The sequence below is a fragment of the Pseudonaja textilis genome, chromosome 8, assembly GCF_049901715.1.
Source record: "Pseudonaja textilis isolate UNSWEBS1 chromosome 8, rPseTex1.2, whole genome shotgun sequence".
NCBI lineage: Eukaryota > Metazoa > Chordata > Lepidosauria > Squamata > Elapidae > Pseudonaja > Pseudonaja textilis.
The window spans coordinates 18,290,537-18,311,136 of NC_141997.1; the positions used below are offsets into that span (position 1 = coordinate 18,290,537).

The 20,600-nt window shown below is 37.4% G+C and overlaps 1 protein-coding gene across 1 annotated transcript in view; it reads right to left on the bottom strand.

The window, feature by feature from the left end:
- GABRG3 (gamma-aminobutyric acid type A receptor subunit gamma3) overlaps positions 1–20,600 on the bottom strand; it is a 415,770-nt gene that overhangs the window by 204,758 nt on the left and 190,412 nt on the right. The gene's annotated exons all lie outside the window — the stretch shown is intronic.

The following is a 20,600-nucleotide window of genomic DNA, read 5'->3' on the forward strand; positions in this document are numbered from 1 at the left end:
TGGCTTGTTAGCCAATGGAAATTGCATAATTGAATGAGTTTCTTCCTTTCCTAAACTTTTGTGGAGGTTTTGTGCTGAAATAATAACAATTACAGGTACTTATCATTCACTGAAAATACCTTATAGGTAAACAAAAGAAACATGGTGCCACTAAATGCAAAGGTGGCATTTTTTTTAAAAAAAAAAATAATCTGCAAGATTCATTTTGCTCTTTATCCTTTGATTTCTGCTTTCTGCTGATTTGTTCCCTTCTCGAATGATACTGATAATAACAGTGACTGGTTGTGTAGACTTGGTGGAGTTGATCTCCTCCTGCATGGTCACATGGGGATGTAGAGGATTAGCAAATTTATATAGCCGCCCATCTCATACATGTGACTCTGGGCATGATACACTACTGTAACCATGACAACCATGTACATATATAGAAAAATGACAAGAATGGATATAGAAAAATGCTAAAAAAGCATTGTACATCTCCAGTGACAAACATAATCTATACTTAAATGAATAGCAGCAGAAATTGATTTAAGGAGTAATCTTTCTTCATGTTTTACCTCCTTTTTATACTTGCAGCTTTCTTGTACAGATAGTTTTCATGAAAAAATGAATGTTTTAATCACAAATGATAAATTCTTTTTTAAAAATGCAGCTCATCTCAGACCCTTCCGTGGTAAATAGTTGGGTTACACATCACTGGGTTTCAGTACTTAAAGAGTCCATCCATCGTGATATGAGGTTTTTAACAACTAAAAGATAAAAATAATGACTGTAAAATTGTTAGACTACAGGTAGTACTTGACATATGACCACAATTCAGCCCAGAATTTTGGTTGTAAGTTGTTGCAGTATTAAGTCATGTCATCACATGACCAGTTCAATTTTAGAACCATTTTTATGACCTTCATTAAATAAGTTACCCAGTCATTAAGCAAGTCACATGATTGTAAGTTCAAATCCATCTTATCCAACAGCAAAACCCAGCAAAGAAACCACAAAACATTATGTGACCACAGCATACTACCTTCATAAATGCAAACTGGTTACAAAGTACCCAATAAGTGATAACTTGACCACAGGGGTGATACAGCCATCTTAATTTCAAATACAAGACGTTAATAACATTTTTCAAGTCTGACATAATTTGAAACAGTTGTTAAGTGAGGACTACCTGTTTAGGTAGTTTTTAAAGTTTAGGAGCTTTTAAATTTGATAGATAGGCATGCAGGCAGGTAGGCAGGCAGGCAGGCAGACAACTTTATGATGCTGGTCCCTGAGTGCATCTCCCAGGGAATATCTCCTAGATAATAAAATCTACATGCGAAGCCTATGTCAGGGACCCAATGAAAATATACAATGAAAATATTTGGTTATCTAGAATCTCCATTTTTTTTTGAAAACAATTTTATTAGTTTTTAAAAACAAACAAACAAACAAAACATAAAAACATCCAGCTTTCTTTCATAAATATACAAACAGTTCTTTTTTATTTTATTTTTAGCTGTGCCGCCCCTCCTCACCAGTCTTACTGTACTCTTTTCCTTTATTTTTACTCCTTAAAGGAAAAAAAAAATCTTTATTTTTGTAATATTTTTATTTTTGCCTTTTGCTTTAAAGGGAAAGCCTCAGAATCTCTCCTATTTCTTTTTCTATTGGGATTTTCTTTTTTGCCATTCATATTTTTGGTTCATCTTTATGGTTTTTCTTTGTTTTTTTATTTTTCGCTTTTGAGACCTCTCAATTGGATTAAGGTGTGAAGAACCTGAAGAAATTTTCTCTCTCATTCCTTTTTCTTATTATTATTGGGCTTTTTTCTTTTTCTTATTTCCATTTTTTACCTTGGATTACAACTGACCATTTTATAATTGGATTAAGATCTTGAAGAACCTGAAGAATTTTTCTTTCCTTTTATTGTTTTTTTTTATCTTTTACCACCTCTACCCCACATTTTGGATTATAATTGGCTACTTGAATTTGAAGATTTCAACGTTCAAAATGAGTAGGAAACTCATACCTTCTGGCGCCTCAACTTCCACTTCCGCCTCCCCACCTTCTGGAAGTCAACGCTTAATTCAGACAATGTTAAAGCAAGATAAAGAACAAGAAAAAGTGACTCTACAGATGATTATGCAAGGAATCCAAGACACTAATTTGTCCATTAAAGACATTAAAACAAAATCAGATACCATTGAAAAGAGAATAGAGAATATTGAACAAAGAACAGAGAATATTGAACAAAGAACAGGCAAGACTGATGAAAAAATTGAAAATATTCAACAAATGATGGTGAAATATGATGAGAGATTCCAAAAAATTGAAGAAGATAAACAAAGAGAGGAGAAGATTGGAAATATTGACAGCAGACTAACAGTGGTTGAACAAGATAAAAGTGGGACGCTGAAGTGGGAGATGGACAGGTCAGAATTCTATCTCAGATTTCAGAATATAGAGGAAGAAAAAGGTCAAAACTTAGCTGCGATAATGACAGAAATTCTGGCTGAAGCCTTGGAAATAACAGAGGAAAAGATGATGGATGGAGTAGATGAGGTATATCGAGTCTTTACAATATATGCAATGAGAAACAACTTACCAAGAGAAGTTCAAATCAGATTTACAAAAAAATCCATTAAAACACAAATATTACAAGTGGCAAGAGAGAAGACATTGAAATATAAAGGCAAGGAGATTGTGGTTTTAAAACAAATACTTAGAAGAGTGAGAGAGAGGAGGAGAGAATATCTATTCCTGACTAAAATGTTATTGAAAAAGGAGGTGAATTACAGATGGTTGATTCCAGAAGGACTAATGTTTACATGGCAAGAACAGAGATATAGAATTGATTCAATTGAGAAAGCAGAACTTTTCTATGCAGAATTTTTTGGAAGGAGAGAGGAAGAGACAGAAAAAGAGGTCTCACTAATTGAATTCCAAGAGGACCAAATGGGGACTGAAAAAGAGGAAGGCGCAGTAGGTGGACAGGTGGAGATCAAAGAACAACGTGAACCAAGATCTATGTTAGCTGCCAAACAAACTGATTACAATGAATATAAATGGACTTAATTCAGCTGTTAAAAGAAGGAAAATTTTTTCACAAATTAGAGAAACTAAAATTTGATATAATTTGCTTACAAGAAGTACATATCAAAAAACAATATGAACAATTGTTGCTACAGCCAAAATTAGGGAAAATACTTACTTCTTTGATGCAATGTAAGAAAAGAGGAGTGGTTTTATACATTAAAGAGGCTATCCCAGCAAAATTGATTTATACTGATGAAGATGGAAGAGTTTTAATGGTGGAAATAATGGATAATAATATGAAAACACTCCTGATTGCAATTTATGCTCCGAATGATAAACAAGAAGAATTCTACAAAAAATTACACATGAAAATAATTGGACTGGACTATGTCAATATGGTTATGATGGGAGATTTTAATGGAATTGTGGACAATAAACTGGACTATAATAACAAAGCAAAACAATAACAAAGCAAAACAGAAAGACCCTCCGTAAATCCTTTTTTTAAATGACAGATGAATTAAATTTAAAAAATATATGGAGAGAAAGAAATGTTAAAACCAAGCAATATACTTTTTATTCAAATAGACATTTATCATGGTCCAGATTAGATATGATATGGATCTCAACAGAACTAATATCTAACGTTCAAGAAACAAACATTGAAACAATTACTTGGGCAGATCACAATCCAATGACAATTAAATGGAAAGGACAAAAGAAAAAGATCAAGATGGACATTAAATAATACTATTTTAAAGGAAAAAGATTTTACACAATGGATGGAGAAAGAATTGGCCTTTTTCTTTAGAGAAAATTAAAAGAGAAGATACTTCAATCTAGAATGTTTGGGACACAATGAAGGCATATGCTAGAGGCTTGATAATAGACTATATAAGAAAAAAGAATATCAGGAAAAGGCAAGCCACTAAAGTTTTAGAAGATGAGTATAAAAGGCTTGAAAAAGAACTACAGAAAATGCCACAGAAAAAAAGACATTAAACTAAAACTGGACATAATCAAGCATAAAATGGGCCAAATAGAGAAAGAAGAATTTGCACAGAAAATTAGAAGTGCTAAACAGAACTATTTTGAAGATGAAAATAAACCAGGTAGATGGTTAGCATACAAATTGAGAAAGGAGAAAAAATCAAGGAAAATATCACAATTAATAGATGACCAAGGCCAGGTTTGCTATGATAATAAAGAGAAAAAGGAAATTATTCAAGATTTTTATGGGCAACTATATAATCAAGAGAATATTGATGAGGGAAAAGTCAAACAGTATCTACAGAATGCTAATCTACCCAAGATACCTAAAGAGACTGAAAAAATGTTAGAAAGTAATATAACAATGATGGAATTAACTGAAGGACTTTAGAAGCAAAATAATGGGAAAGCACCAGGTCCAGATGGGCTTCCGGCAGAATTTTATAAAATGCTACAAGAATCATTGAGCATTCCACTGCTAGAAGTCATGAATGAAGCTATGTTAAAGAAGATGATACCTAAAACATGGTCAGAAGCTTATATTACACTTATTCCAAAAGAAGAGGCTGATCCATTGCAAATTAAGAATTATAGACCTATTTCTTTACTAAATGCAGACTATAAAATCTTTGCTTCAATTTTGGCAGAAAGACTTAAAAAATACTTAAATAACTTTATTCATCCAGATCAAAATGGATTTCTGCCAAAGAGACAAATCAAAGACAATATGAAAGTAATCCTGGACACTTTGGAATATTATGAGGCACATCCCGAAAAACAAATTGCTTTGATATTCTTAGATGCCCAAAAGGCATTTGATAATGTGAATTGGAGATTTATGTTACTATTATTGGAAAAGATGGGTTTTGCCAGAAAATTTATCCAAGCAATAGAAGCTATATACCATAAGCAAGCGGCAAAGGTAATGATAGAGGGAGAATTCACAGATTCTATTAATATAAGAAAAGGTACAAGACAAGGATGCCTTCTATCACCTTTGCTATTTGTATTGACTTTGGAAGTGTTGAATAGAAATATTAGAGATGATAAAAGCATAAAAGGAATGAAAATTAAAAAGGAAGAATTTAAATTGCAAGCCTTTGTGGATGATCTGGCCTTTATCTTGGAAGACCTTTTAGAAACAGCTCCAAAATTATTGGAAAAGATAGAGACATATGGTGAGGTGGCTGGTTTGAAAATAAATAAAGATAAAACAAAGATTTTGACAAAGAATATGTTACTAAGACAAAGAGAAGAACTGGCAGACCTATTGAAAATTCAAGTCACCAACAAGGTCAAGTATTTGGGGATATAATTGACACCAAGATGCAGTACATTAAAAGAGAACAATTATATTAAACTTAAACAACAGATAGCGTTAGACTTGAAGAAATGGGAAAATTTACAACTATCACTAATAGGGAGAATCTCAACAATCAAGATGAATATCCTACCCAGAATCTTATACTTGTTTCAAACAATACCAATCAGGCTTGGAAAAGACTATTTGGGAAGAGTTAAATAAAATTGTGTAGAAGTACATATGGCAAGGTAAGAAAGTGAGAATAAAGTTAAAACTTTTACAAGATGCCAGAATTAGAGGAGGTTTTGGTTTGCCTGATTGGGAGTTGTACTATCAAATTGCAAATCTGATGTGGGCCAAGGAATGGATAACACTAAGAAAGGCTAGATTGTTGATGGCTATTGTCAATGATAACCAGGATTTGAAAGGAGAATACCAGGCCTTTTAATCTTTAGGAGTCATTCAATAGCTTAACCATTTCTTTTGTCTCTTAAGGATCCTGATAATGATGTCCCTTCTGTGTTATTGTGTGTTTTAATTTCTTATTTATTGTGCTAGATATTAATGGATTGATGAGTGAGCTATACGTATTTTATATAAATGAATTATTCGACAAATGAATGAATATCCAGCACTCCAGCTACAGCAACACTTTAAAAGAACTGTAGCATAAGCAAAAGCTGTGATAACATATACTGGCTATGTGCTAAAGTGTCAATAAAGGGAGCTAGAATCACAACTGTGACATCTTGGATTCAGTGGCAAAAATAATGTATCTTCTCTTGTTCTGTCCTCCTCCCTCACATATTACATAGAGTGTTCTGCTAATGCAGTTTTATTTTATGACATTGTTGATATTGATTTAGATGTCAATTGTGTTTTGTCTATGTTCAAACACACTCTGACAATTGAATGAGGCTGGCTGAATTAGTGGAAATGTTCATCATTGTTGCTTAAGTGAATAGGTATAAAAATGAATGCATGAAAAAGACGAATCTAACTGATTCTTTTGATTTTAGCTACCTATTTCTTTTTTAATTCAAATGGCTAGTTTTTTATGTTGACACTATCATTGTCACTATAACTCATTTATGCTTTATATTTAGGAACATAAAACTGAGTAAACAAATTTCAGCTATATTTGATGGTTAAATTTAGTAGAAAAATATTTTTTAAAGTGTTTTTTTTTGTTTACCAATTTGTTTTCCAAAATACCTGTTTGTACTTAAACCAAATTTTGTGTTCATTGAAGACACCTAGTAATATATTACTATAATATAATAATATATAATATAACTAATATATTAAAAGAGAGTCATATAATCAATAAGTAGGTTGAAAGAATATCCCTATCCAATTTGAAATGTGCTTCTAGCAGAATGGCATACTCATTGAAGTTAATATGTTATATAGAGTTATTCTTAAGTATAAATACAAATAAGATATAAGGAAAAAAATCCATGATTTTAAAATGAATACTATTGCACTTTTTAAAAAAATGAATATTGCCAAGGCTATAAAGAAATACATTAGCCTGCCTCTCAAAACAAAGTTTATATAACTTTTCATTTGAAAAATTTGCAGTTTTTAGTCTGTCCTAAATAAGATGTTTGACTTCAGAATAACTGGCTTCTAGATATAGTAGTCTGTGCATTTTGTTTGTAAATTGTTACTGAGACAAAAGATAGCAACAGAAGATTATCACCAGAAAGTTCAATTAATGAATCAAAAGTATGGTACTTCTTTTCTCTTCTAACCTCAATAGCAGATAATGTAGCTATGTAAACCACACAGAAAGATAGATTTGCTTTCATTTTTAGAAATAGAAATACTTGATAGATAAGGTTCAGAGGTGGTATTCAGCAGGTTCTGACTAGTTTTGGAGAACTGGTAGCGGAAATTTTGGGTAGTTCAGAGAACTGGCAAATACTACCTCTGACTGGAGATTTTACAGTATCCTTCCTCTGCCACACCCACCAAGCCATGCTCACAGAACCAGTAGCAAAAAAATTTGAATCCCACCATTGATCAGGTTGTTTATGATTATATATTATCATAAGTGGGATCAGAACTTTTACATTTAAAAATGATTTACGTTTAAAAATGCATTGATGTTTTATTAGTTTGGTCACACCACTGTATAATCATATAATATCACTGTTCTATAAACTTGATTGGCTCCCAGTATGCTTTTGGTACAGTTCAAGGTATTGGATATCATCTATAATGGTCTTCATGGCACAAGGCCAGGTTACTTGCAGAACTTGAACACAGCCACTATTGTCCCAGTCCCCAAGAACACAGCAATTACTTGTCTAAAGGACTACAGACCTATCGTGTTAACATAAGTAGTGATGAAATGCTTCAAAAGACTGGTTCTCTAACACCTTAGGACATGTCTTCCACCAGACTTTAAGAAACATCAGTTTGCCTACAGGGGGAACAGGTCGACAAACGACCGCATAGCTATTGCTTTACATTCTGAAGTGAGCCATCTGGAGAAACCCAGAAATTATGTCGGGATGCTTTTCATTGACTACAGCTCAGCCTTCAATACTATCCTGCCAAGATCCTTATCGAAAAGCTGACTGACCTGGATTTTCCCTCTTCCATCTGCGACTGGATCAAAGACTTTCTGAGAGACCAACCACAAACAGTGAGGGATGGGTCTTTCACAGCCAACTCCCTGAAGCTTAGCACTGGCTCCCTATAGGGCTGTGTGCTCAGTCCCTACCTGTACTCACTGTACACACAGGATTGTGTATCGTTTAACCCATCCACTGTGATCATTAAGTTTGCAGATGATACTACCATATTAGGTCTCATTACAGGTAGAGATGAAACATCATACAGTGGGGAGGTTCAAAAATTATCCTCATGGTGCCTAGAAAACAACCTGCACTATATACCAGCAAGACAAAGGAGATGGTGTTAGACTTCCAGAAGAAGAGAGAGGAACCCGCCCCACTTTATATTGAGGGGGCCTGTGTGGAGAGTTTCCTCCTTTAAATTCCTGGGAGTTTACCTCAGTGAAGATCTCACCTGGAAAATCAACATAACCGAGGTGTCCAGAAAGGCCCAACAGAGACTCTATTTCCTTAGAGTTTTGTGAAAGAATAAAGTGGAACAATGACTGATGACCTCCTTTTACCAGTCCACAATAGAAAGCGTCCTCACATATTGCATTATGGTGTGGTATGCTGGCTTGACAGCCATGGCTAGAAAGACATTGCAGGGGGTGGTGAGCACAGCACAAAACATCGTGGGCTGTTCCCTGATACCACTAGATGACATCGCTAGGGCTCACTGCCTTAGAAGAGTGAGGAAAATTCTCAAGGATGACTCACATCCTGGTCAGCACTTCTTCATTCTCCTGCCATCAGGTAGGAGATATAGAAGCATAGCCAGCTGCACCAACAGGCTGAAAAACAGTTTCTACCCATGGGCTGTCAGACTTCTGAATGGAAAATAATTTCATGTCAACATAGTATGATAGACTTGCGGGGCTGGTGCATTGTGCAACAAGGTCACATAATGTAATAAGATTGGGGCTGGTTTAGGGACTTCTCTCCTCACTGTGAGTTGTGTGGGAGGGTGCATGAAGAGAGGCTCAGCCAATCTCATTGTACATATGTTGTACTCTGACAATAAAGCTAATAATAACCAAATGTCTCCAACTGAGTCCACCAATCCTTACAAGATGAACAAGATCTCCTCCATGCAATAATACATCTGGTGGGACCCAGAAAATATGTTTTCTCTGTTCTGGCATTTTGGTTTGAAACAGCTGATCTCCTCAGATTTAGATGGCCCTGATATTGTTGGCCTCTTGTCACAAGCCTTGAAGACCTAGCTTTTCGCCTGAGCTTTAGGTCAGGATGGAAGATGAACCTGTCATGTGAATGTAGCTCATATGAAATTACTGTGACCCCATCTCAATTGGATTGTGCTGTTTTAGTTGGTGTTTATGTTGGTTTTAATCTTACGTGGACCACTCACAGGTGCAGTTTACAAAATAGGCAGCTATATGAATTGATTAAATAAGTAAACAAGCAATCTATCCAACTTCAGGGTGGATGATCTTTTACTCTTAGTTTATTTAATATTGTTTGTGATCCCCAATATTTTGTTCTATTTTAAAACACTTGATTATATGCATGGCTTGCTCCATTTTTGCAAAAACTGTTTATGAAATTATATTTACAAATTACATATTCCATATGAATCCTTGTGTGGCAGGGTAGGAAAAATGGCATCATAATAAATGGATGTATCTCATACTTGTAAAAATGAACAAGGAGTTGAATTCACTCAGAAAACAGCAGGTCAGAAATGCTAGAGATATCATTTCGAATATTCCCATCTGCTTATCACTTCTGCCTCCATATAATATGGCTTCCTGCAGAACCCTATTAAGCAAATCAGTATGAATCTTGAAACGATTCTGCAAAAGGGCAAATAAAAGTGGATGGAGCAAATTCTTAGCAAGGCTCCTAAATTAACCCAAGAAAGATCCTTGAGCTTGGAGGACATTATTCAGACAAGAAATGGTCCATTCTTTTAAATGAATCTAAAATCCTGGTTATTTGCTGCCTTGGGAGACATTCATCCTCACAGGAGGGAGAATGCCCTTCAACTATTATCATGTCGATGGCATATCACAGAAGCTTGGTGATTTATAGTCATGGTAAACTACCACTCTTCCAACATGATACTCTTGAATAAATGAGTAGGGGGAGATAATAACAGCTGTGTTACCTGCTTCTTCACGCAAGCAATTGTTCATCATATGTACATGCAAAGAACAAGCTATCCAACTACAATAAGAACTAAAGTTAAGAACAACATAGGGTTATTTTCACAATATGAACAAAAAAGCATATTTCTGCAAGATGCCTGGCAGCTTGAATAGTTTTTTTATTTAAATATACTTTCTGAGAATGGTTCTTCAGGATAAACTCTTGCACAGAAAGGCAGCTTGTGCTTAGTCCTTCATAACAATCTGTCTCACTAATGTTTCTAGAATGGACAATTAGAAAAGACAGTCTCCTGAATCATGAATATTGAAGGAACATACAGTGTATAGTATATGAAAAGAATGTACAGTAATCAGGATGAATTATATAAATCTATATATAATTTATCTATACAACTGATACAATTTCTCACCTTTGTAAGAAAGCAGAAATCTGGCTCTCTCTCTCTCTCTCTCTGTGTGTGTGTGTGTGTGTGTGTGTATGTTGTAACATTATTTTCCACTTTTTAAAATGCACATTTCTGTAATCTTCCTTTTTGACACACATTTTCTATATACCTTGTTACATTTTTACATCAATTGTTACCATGTGAGCTCTTTTAAAATGTACTTAGACTTTGTCTGTCTCTGTGTGTGTGTGTGTGTGTGTGTGTGTGTGATGTTTGTGTGTGTAAAGAGACCCCCATGTTTGCTTTTTTTTCCCCTATGTAATTTCTGATAATATTTTCCCCTACAGGTTTGGACCAGAGAAGAATGGTCACTGTTGCTTTGCTATGATAGAAACCTGGATGGATCTTATAAATTCATTTGTATAGTAATTGTTAGCAGAATGCTTTAACATTCTTAGTTGGCTGTTAAAGTATATTAATATGAATACCTGAGCATTTAATTTTAACAAAGCTAAATATTCCTTTTTGATACACTTTTAATTTCTTTTAGAATCACTGAATAAGTCTCAGTCTGGATAACATTCTATAATCATAAAAAACATGACAGCACCGGAATGTTGGCTAGATGTATATTTTAAATCTCATAAGTATTCTTAATAATCCTTTAAGTTTAGTAACAACACACTTGATTTTTATCAATATTTTGCAGAGTACAATCAGAAGTCTATCGGTAATGAAGATGACAATGATATTTATGAAACGACAACAAAAGCTGCCTGAAATCCTGATTGTTATTTTATATACCATCTATTTGTCCTTTAGAAAATGCTTTCTGAGAAAAATAAGAATTCTTGTTCAGCAATAGTGTATTTTGATTTAGCATAGAAAATGCAATATTGCTCTTTGCTTTTTCAGCTGACAGACCATGCTATAGTATTTATTTGTTTGTTTGTTCATTTATTTATTTAACTTATCACGTTGTCAACTACCAAGAGTATCAGTGATTTACAATAAGTCTGTTAGTGATAAAAATAATACACTAAGAATAAAATGGGAACATTGTGAGCTTTTATTTTGCCTCTTCTGACTTCCATATACTTCAGACTACTATGCTCAAATAGATTGACAGTTCCCCTGCAACAACAGCTTTAAACTTTCTGAAAGAAGACCAGGAAGAGATTTTGAGAGATTTTGGCACATAACACAAATATCAACTGGTGAAGAACAAATAAGAGTAACATTTCTATTTCAGAACATTGCTGTTTGCCTAGCTGTTCCTGCTGATAGGAAAGAGGAAACTATTTATGGACACTTTGCTAGAAACAAGGCTACCCTCAAATGTGATGATTGAGATGTCAGGGGCATGATTAATTGATTGATCAATTGATTGATTATATTGTCATCAAGTCATTTTTGACTCCTAGTGACCACATAGATAGATTTTTTTCTATGATGGTCTGTTCCTAACTTCTTACATTTTCCCAACAGTGCACTCATTGACAACATGAGTTAGTCCATCTATTTTGCTGCTGGTCATCTTCTTTTTCTCTCTGCTTCCACCTTTCCCAGCAGAAGAGCCTTTTCTAGAGCAGTGGTCTATGAAAAAATTTTGGTGGGCCGCAGAGAAATCGCTGCCCAGGGAAAGCACAGGAAAAGTGAGCAAAAACATAGCTCTCACTGGGGCAAAAGAGTGGACATCAAAGAAGGCACAGGCAAGAGAAGATGGAAGCTGTCGCCTTTGAAAAGCGTCGCTTTCTGTTGTCTGCGCCTTCCGATCTCCACTCTTTCGTCCCAGCAAGAGCTATGTTTCTGCTTGCTTTCTTTTCCTGTGCCTTCCTCAGACAGCAATGGATGGGGCCATGGCGGGGGCAGCAGAGACCTCAGGGCTTCTCTCCCCCCTCAGCAAGCCAGGCCTGGAAGAACGCAAAGAATTGTGGGTGAGTGCCAGAGAAATGTGTGTTGGAAACGTGGAGCTTAGCCTTGGGGGCAGGGGGGTGGAGTCTTCTTGTGTGGAGGCCAAAGGGGGGGGTGTTACCTCCCCCCCAAACCTTCTCAACCTTGCGATACCAGTAGTTTTTACTACATTCAAATCCAAATTTCTAGCAGTTTCCAGTGAATAATTCTGGCAACATAGATGGCTATGACACTCCTTGTGATCAGTTTGTGAAATTTTGCTGCATTCTTCTTTTTCTCCAGAAAACAATCCACTTCAGGATAATTTCTCAGTAAGCTAGGTCTCAGGCTTGGCCCAGCGCTTTCCCCCAATAGAATTCAGTAGTTGTTTCTGATTGTGTTGTCAATATTTGTAGTTTCCTACTATTCTAAACCATTTAATTTAATTCCAACCTCAAGCAAACAGAGAAAGGAACATTCCAATCCTTTTACATACATGGCTGTATACTCACTGTGTCCGTTTCCCTCCAAAAATATTGAATGTAGCCTTCCTTGGTAATTAATGAATTAGACCTATCAATGTTACACCTAAAATTGGATAGATTAAAATAATCTATACCTTGATAACCTCACTTTCTTAAAATATGAAAGCTAATTGGAAGTAGCATTTCAAGATTACACTGTTCTTGTCTATAAAGAGCATTTATTTTAAATTACAGTATTTCATTATTGTTTCTTAGCTTCAAGCAATATACTGTGGGTTTTTTTTCCTTCCCTGTTATGTCCACCACATCCTCATCTTTAAAACCACTATTTTTGATTTTAAAGTATTGCTTTTTGTGTGTTTTTAATTCTTATCTACTACTCAGAGTTTCTGATAAATGAGCAGTCCTATAAATGTTAATAATACTTTAAACTATCTTTAAAGCTAGTAAAACATCTGAACATTTAATGATTGGGTAAAATCAGTATGGACAAATTGAAAATGTGATTAATAAATAATAGATCCAAAGAGTGGGAAAAGTGTCGAAGACTAAATTGAATGATAGAAACACCACCAAACCCATCAATATCTGGGCCATACCTTTGATTCAATACACTACTGGAATTATAAACTGGATAGAAACTGAATTTGACTGAAAAAAAAGAAAGCTAATGAATATTCATTATGCACTATATCCTCATAGTGATATTGATAGATTATACTTGGCCCAAAGAAATGGAGACTGAGATTTACTTCAAGTCAATCAAACCATCAAAAAAGAAAAGCATACATAAGCAGATTATGTAGAAGACAGCCAAGAACAAGCAAAGGCGCAAGTTAAAAATGGAAAGTTACTGAATGTCCAGAAAAAAATGAATAGCAAAATAACTAATAAACACAAGAACAGAATGCTGGTAAGTAAAATCATTATATAGTGAATTCTACAAAAGATTAAGAGGAAAGTGGATAAAAATAAAACCTAACAATGGCTTACAATTGGAACATTAAAAAAAATAACTGAAGGATTGATTTTGGCTGTTCAAAAGCAAGCTATCTGAATTTAGCCAATCAAGCTCAGAATTGAAAAATTGTCAGATAATTGAAAGGCCAGATTGTGCAAAGAACCAAAAGAAATAATATACTATATACTGAGCACATGCAAAAAGATCACACAAACTGATTATAAACAATGAAATTAAACAAAATGACAAAATGATTTACTGGAATGTCTGTAATTTATCATGCGTCAGTAATGAAAAATTGGTGAAACAAAATTGAAAAGTAGTCAAAAATAAACAGGTTAAATTACTGTGGGATTTCTGAATATAAACTGATAGTCTTAGCCAAGAAGAAAGTGTGGATAATTAATGTTGCAAGGGCATAATGGAATAGAAGACAAAAAGTTGGAGAAGATCACATATTAAATCAAAATTGAAAGATTATGACATAAAACAGTGTGGGAACTATGATTCTTTGTTCTTTGTGTACATGCTAGGACAACGGAGCCTTCTGGTAGTTGGCTGGAACACGAAGCAAGGAGCAAAGACAAATTGTTGCCATTTCTTAACCAGAACTGTAGCAAACTTAAACTCTGCAGCCTTGTATGCTTTATGTGAATGATCAGTGCATGTTGTGTAATGTAATGCGTTTGTGATAGGACGTTAACAAAATTGCTACGTTAACAAAGATTGCTTCTAATAAAAGAGGGTTTCGGAGTTCTCTCTGTGCTCTCATCCCAAGACAACTTTGCGAAGTGTCTTCTTTTCATGAGAGACCACCACAACTGGTGACCCCGCGTGATCCACTCAAAAGAGATATGCCTTTGGCACACCCATTCTCATCGTCTGGAATAGACTTGGTGCACCTCATCCGCTTGAATCGCTGGCGACAACGGATCCCTCGTGAGTATGGGTGGTAGATTCCCTAAGGAGCAGGCAGCTCACATTCAGGAAATCAGAGAATTGACCAAACAAATTTTTTTTACCTTTAAAAAGGGGGGCTCCCTTCATGCCCCCCTCCCAAAAACCTCTATTGAGGAACTCCTAGAATACATTTGGCAACACTGCCCTTTTTATCCGGCTAAAGGCAGTATCAAAACTACAGTATGGAAGGAGATTGGAAAATACCTTCATGCAAGTCCTAGGGCCCCTTCATCTATATTAATTGCTTGGAGGGTTGTTTTTGAGGCTCTCTCCTCTCTAGAGCAATCCCTACTTGGCCCCCTTTCTGGACCCCCTCCCTATGTGAATCCTGCTGTACTACTCTTGCCCCCTGCTGTGGCGCCTGTGTCTCTTAAACCGACTGCCCCCCCAGAGGCAAATGAGGTCGGTAAACCTCCCCCCCTTCTCCTGACCCTACCTCACCCAATCCCTCTTCTTCTTCTCTTGTTCTCCCTTCTGTGCCTTCCTCTCCTGCCTTACCCCCTCCTATGGGTGCGGTTCATGCCGCCATCACTGCAGGAGTTAGAACTGGTGAGTTAGATCACTCTGACTGCCCATCGGCATTCCCGTTAGTTTATGCGCAGAACGCGCAGGGACAAAACGTCCCGCACTGGGAACCCATCCCTGTTAAATCAGTCAAGGATATCAAACAAGCTGTACAAATATATGGTATTCAGGCTCCATTTACGATGGGATTATTTAGAATGATGGCTAATGCCCATATAATGATCCCAGCTGATTGGCATAGTCTTTTTCATATGACTCTAACAGGGACTCAATTTGTTGTATGGCAATTGGAGTTTCTCCATCATTGTCGCCTATTGGCAGCTCAAAATCCGAATCTTACTGCAAATGAACTGGCAGGAGAGGGTGCCTTTGCTGCTCCCACAGCTCAGTATAATAGCCCCATTAATGCTCTTAACCTTTCTGCACAAGCCGCTCTGCTTGCTCTCTCTCGCTTGGATGACCCTCATACCTCCGAACAATCTTTTGCAAAAATTCTACAAAATTCCAATGAACCATATGCCAATTTTATTGAACGCCTCCAAATGGCCCTACAAAGGCAAATTACAAATGAGGCGGCTCGGCAGGAAATTCTTCTTAAATTGGCATATGAGAACGCTAATGCAGACTGTAAAACCTTGCTTACTCCCTTGATTAAGTCTCCAGATGCCACTCTAGCCCAATTCCTACAAGCCTGCAGGGTGGTGGGAACACACCAATACACTTCCGAAATGATGGCTGCAGCTATCACCAGAGGTAATAAGCCATCTGGTAATTGTTACAATTGTGGGAAGCCTGGCCATTTTAAATCACAATGCCAAGCCCCCGGTGGGGGGGCAGCAAAGCCCTCCGCCAGTAGAGATGTTCGACCAAAACAGTCTGCCCGAAATGTAAGAAAGGCTATCACTGGGCTAATCAATGTCAATCAAAAACTGAACCCTCGGGAAACGAGTAGAGGGGCCGGCAGCTAGCCCCTCTCCCAAGGCTGCCCATATACCATCCACTGTGTATGAATTATCAGTGGCAGAAGATGTGCTCATATCCTTTCCCCATCTACCACTCTCTGTCAGCGCACAGCTTCCTCCTTCTGCCTCCTTCTCCTCCGATAAAACTGCTCTTATACAATCTCACCCTCATGCCCTCCTCAAAGGAATCTCTGTGGTTCCCGATCTGCTTTATCCTTCCTCAAAACTCTCAGCCATTAACCTTTCTGTGCTATCCATCTTCCAACGAAGTTACAAAAGGGTGATGTCATAGCAAAAATGATCATGGTACCGCAACTTCCCTCTGATGTGCTTGCCCTCACTAGATCTATCACCGAAACTAAGCCCACACTCTTGGTTTTAATCAAAGGTCGCCACTTCACCGGTCTTCTGGACTCTGGTGCTGACGTCTCGGTGATACGCTCTGATGAGTGGCCCACAGACTGGGAAACAGAGACCTCCCCATCGGTAAGAGGTGTAGGAGGGATTCAAATGGCTCGCATCAGTAAGTTTTGGCTCCCTGTGACTTCTGAAAACCTCACAGGAACTGTACAAATAAAGCCCGTCATCCTCCCCCATCACACGAATTTGTGTGGGAGGGACTTACTCTCTCAATTTGGTGCTAAATTGCAGCTAGAATGACTCACCCTCTTCCCCTTCGCTTGACCTTAACCACGGACATTCCTGTTTGGGTTGATCAATGGCCGCTGCCAGCAAATAAATTGCTTGCATTGCAGCAATTAACAGCTGCATCCTCTGCTACTATTCTATCCGCTTTCTCTCTTTCTCCCCTAACCCCTTGGGACAGTCATAACTATTTTCATCAAAATAAAAGGGCTCTTATGAAGGAATTCCAAATCACCGCCCAAGAGGCTGCTGCGATTATTCAACAATGCCCTACTTGCAGCAAGCAAGCCCCTGCCCTGCCAATGGGAGTAAATCCCAGAGGCTTAAAAGCCTGCCAAATTTGGCAAATGGATGTAACCCAGTATGCGCCTTTTGCACCATGGAAATATATCCATGTTTCAGTGGACACATACTCAGGGTTCATCATGGCCTCCCCACAAAGAGGAGAGACCACAAAACATGTCATTAACCACTGCATCCAGTCATTTGCGTGCCTGGGAAAGTCCTCAGAATTAAAAACTGATAATGGCCCCGCCTATACTAGTACCAACTTTGCTACCTTTTGTAAACAATGGGGCATTTTGCACAAATTTGGCATTCCATACAATTCTCAAGGGCAGGCCATAGTAGAAAGAGCCAATCTGACCCTAAAGAATGCTCTTGACAAAGTCCAAAACTCGATGGGGAAACTCACCCCAGGGCTACCCACGCTGCAAAACAAGCTTAACTTGTGCTTATTTACACTGAATTTCCTGAATGAGTCTGGCACACCTGCTTCTTCTGCTACCTCTCGACACTTTTGCTCTCCATCCAAGGATGCTCCTAGACCTCCAGTCTACTTTCGACAGTTGCCAGATCCCACATGGCACGGGCCAGCTGAACCTGGGGATGAGGGTACGCGGCTGTTTCCTACAACAACGCCACCACCTGGGTCCCCGGACGACAAGTGAGGCCTTTTCTACCCAAACCAGCCTTGCCTACATCAGCATCATGAAGCTGCCCGCTGCATTCATCATTTGCCTCCTGGGTTTCCACATCATTCCTGCCAATACGACAGCCACCCCATCCTCCTGCGACGCCTGCATCAAAACTACTCGCAGCGGAACGAAAACCCAATCCACCCTGATCTATCCTACCTTGAAGCCTGAGTGCAACTCCATGATGGTCTCGCCTTGTCTGCATAACAACACTCAATATGCACGATGTTACACTGCCGAAGGCATTCAGTGCTATGAGCCCAAAGCAGTGGGACCCATTACAGCATCCCTATATGTCTATGCATACAAAGGTGGCTCCAGTTCTGATCTTGCAGGAATGTTCTCTACCAGTCAAACAAAAAATGGGTACATAACCCATAATGTCACTCGGGGGGGTACCAACACCTCAGTATGCTTTGATGCTTGCCTTGCCATCAGCAAAGGTCAAGGTCCTAACGACGCTGCAGGAGTTACCTGCGGCTCGCACAGCTGGCAGAGATCTTATCTACAGGAAAAGAAATATCTCTTTCAAAAGGTGTCCGGGACTAACGTGGGGGCCCCCACTGTTTACAACTACTGGTACACCCCACCTATTGACTCTGCTCAAGTAAGAGGCCCTCAAAATATTAATATCACTGTTAAATCAAGCTCTACTTCATGTACCACTGACAAATGTAATCCCATTTGCTTGTATACTCACTTACCTGAATCTAAGGGGGTACAATATCGTTTTTTAGGTCTTGATTTTAGAGACATGTTTGGATCCTGGTTCCCAAAATTGCCTGGTTTGCAAGCTATTGTAGCGCTCATTGGTATGATTGCTGCGGGATGTGTTGTATTGCCTTGTGTATTACCCATCTTTGTACACACTATTTCTAACAGTTTATCCCTCTTGGCTGAGAAAAAAGCCACTGCGCAGGTAATGGCTCTCTGGAATCAACAAATGACTAACACATATGAACCACTGCCATCCGAAGATGAGATAGGAGAGCCAACCTGTGATGACCCAGACGAGGACAAGATGTTTGTGATGGTTGAAGAAGTCACGAACGCCGTGGATAACATCAGCATGCACAGCACTCTTGCCTACGTGCCTGACAAAGACTGTTATTGGGACTAAAACACTCCCTGTCTCTTAAAAAGGAAAAACAGGGGAGATGTGGAAACTATGATTCTTTGTTCTTTGTGTACGTGCTAGGACAACGGAGCCTTCTGGTAGTTGGCTGGAACACGGAGCAAGGAGCAAAGACAAATTGTTGCCATTTCTTAACCAGAACTGTAGCAAACTTAAACTCTGCAGCCTTGTATGCTTTATGCGAATGATCAGTGCATGTTGTGTGATGTAATGCATTTGTGATAGGACGTTAACAAAATTGCTACGTTAACAAAGATTGCTTCTAATAAAAGAGGGTTTCGGAGTTCTCTCTGCGCTCTCATCCCAAGACAACTTTGCGAAGTGTCTTCTTTTCATGAGAGACCACCACAAAACAGCCATGGTGATCCCAGGGATTATTGGCACTCCAGCTACCATACATTGACAAAATTTTCATCTGTCAATTATCAAAGACCACACTGCTTGGATCCATACATACTCTATTCCATTACATTTCTAGATTTTTGGGAAGAACTTGATGCATATGAAAGCCAACCCCAGGTAAAAAAGCAGCACCCGAAGTTTCATATTTTTGTGTATGTAATAATAATGCTCATTTGTATCCCTGATTGCAGCAGCTTATAAGTAATAAATAAAACCAATGAGTAAAACCCAGTTTTCAGTCAAATAAGCAAAGTGACAAATGTCATGCTTTTATTATTTGTTTCTGTTACATAAAACAGTGTATATAATGAAAAAGTTGTCACTTTCTAATTAACACTGCATTGAATATGTGATATAAAACTTTCTGCTTTGGAAATGCAGACTTAAAACAAACAAACCCAGCTCTAAATATAGTGCTCATCTGGAAACTTTCTTTTACTGTTGTTCTTAAAAAAGAAGATGCTTTGAATTGTTCTTGAGACGTTTGCCTCCTGACCTCACCAACCACTTTCTTGACTTCTGATAATAGGCAATTGGGAAATATAATTATAGAATACATTTATTCAGAACAAAAGCCATTGTGCCTCCTGGAATGAAGAATTTAACAGGTTTTCTCAACAGTTATTTCCTTCCTCTTCTATTTAAAGCAGGATTTATTTATTTATTTGTAGCTTAGATTAGTATAATCAATTTCAGACTCATTGAAATTAATAGGTTAGTCATGCCTCATTTAAATTACATTAATTCCAGTTACTTTAATATGACAGACAACCTGAATCCAAATTCTTACAGTATAAATTTACATTGGAATATTTGTTTTCAAATTCCCATTGGCTTCAAAGGGTTGTAAATAATTTAAAATGTTCTCAGCTAGGTATCCTTTATGCAAGTATTGTGAGCATGTGTCTCGAAGAACTTGGTCCCTCCAGCTTTTTTTTTTAATGTTGTATGTTGGCATCTAGACCTCTTTGTTAGCCAATTTTGAATTGTAGCAGGTGCTTTCAGTTGACAGATATAGCTTGTTCCTGATTCTAACAACTTTTATTGACTTCTTTAAATTGACTTCTTTAAATCCTTAATCTAAAACTAACTCAAAAATTTTGTACTGGATTTCTCAGTAAACTCACACCAATAAATTAACAATTTCTAATCCAATCCAATGCTTTTTTCCCAGGAAGTATTTCCACTGTGTCTTC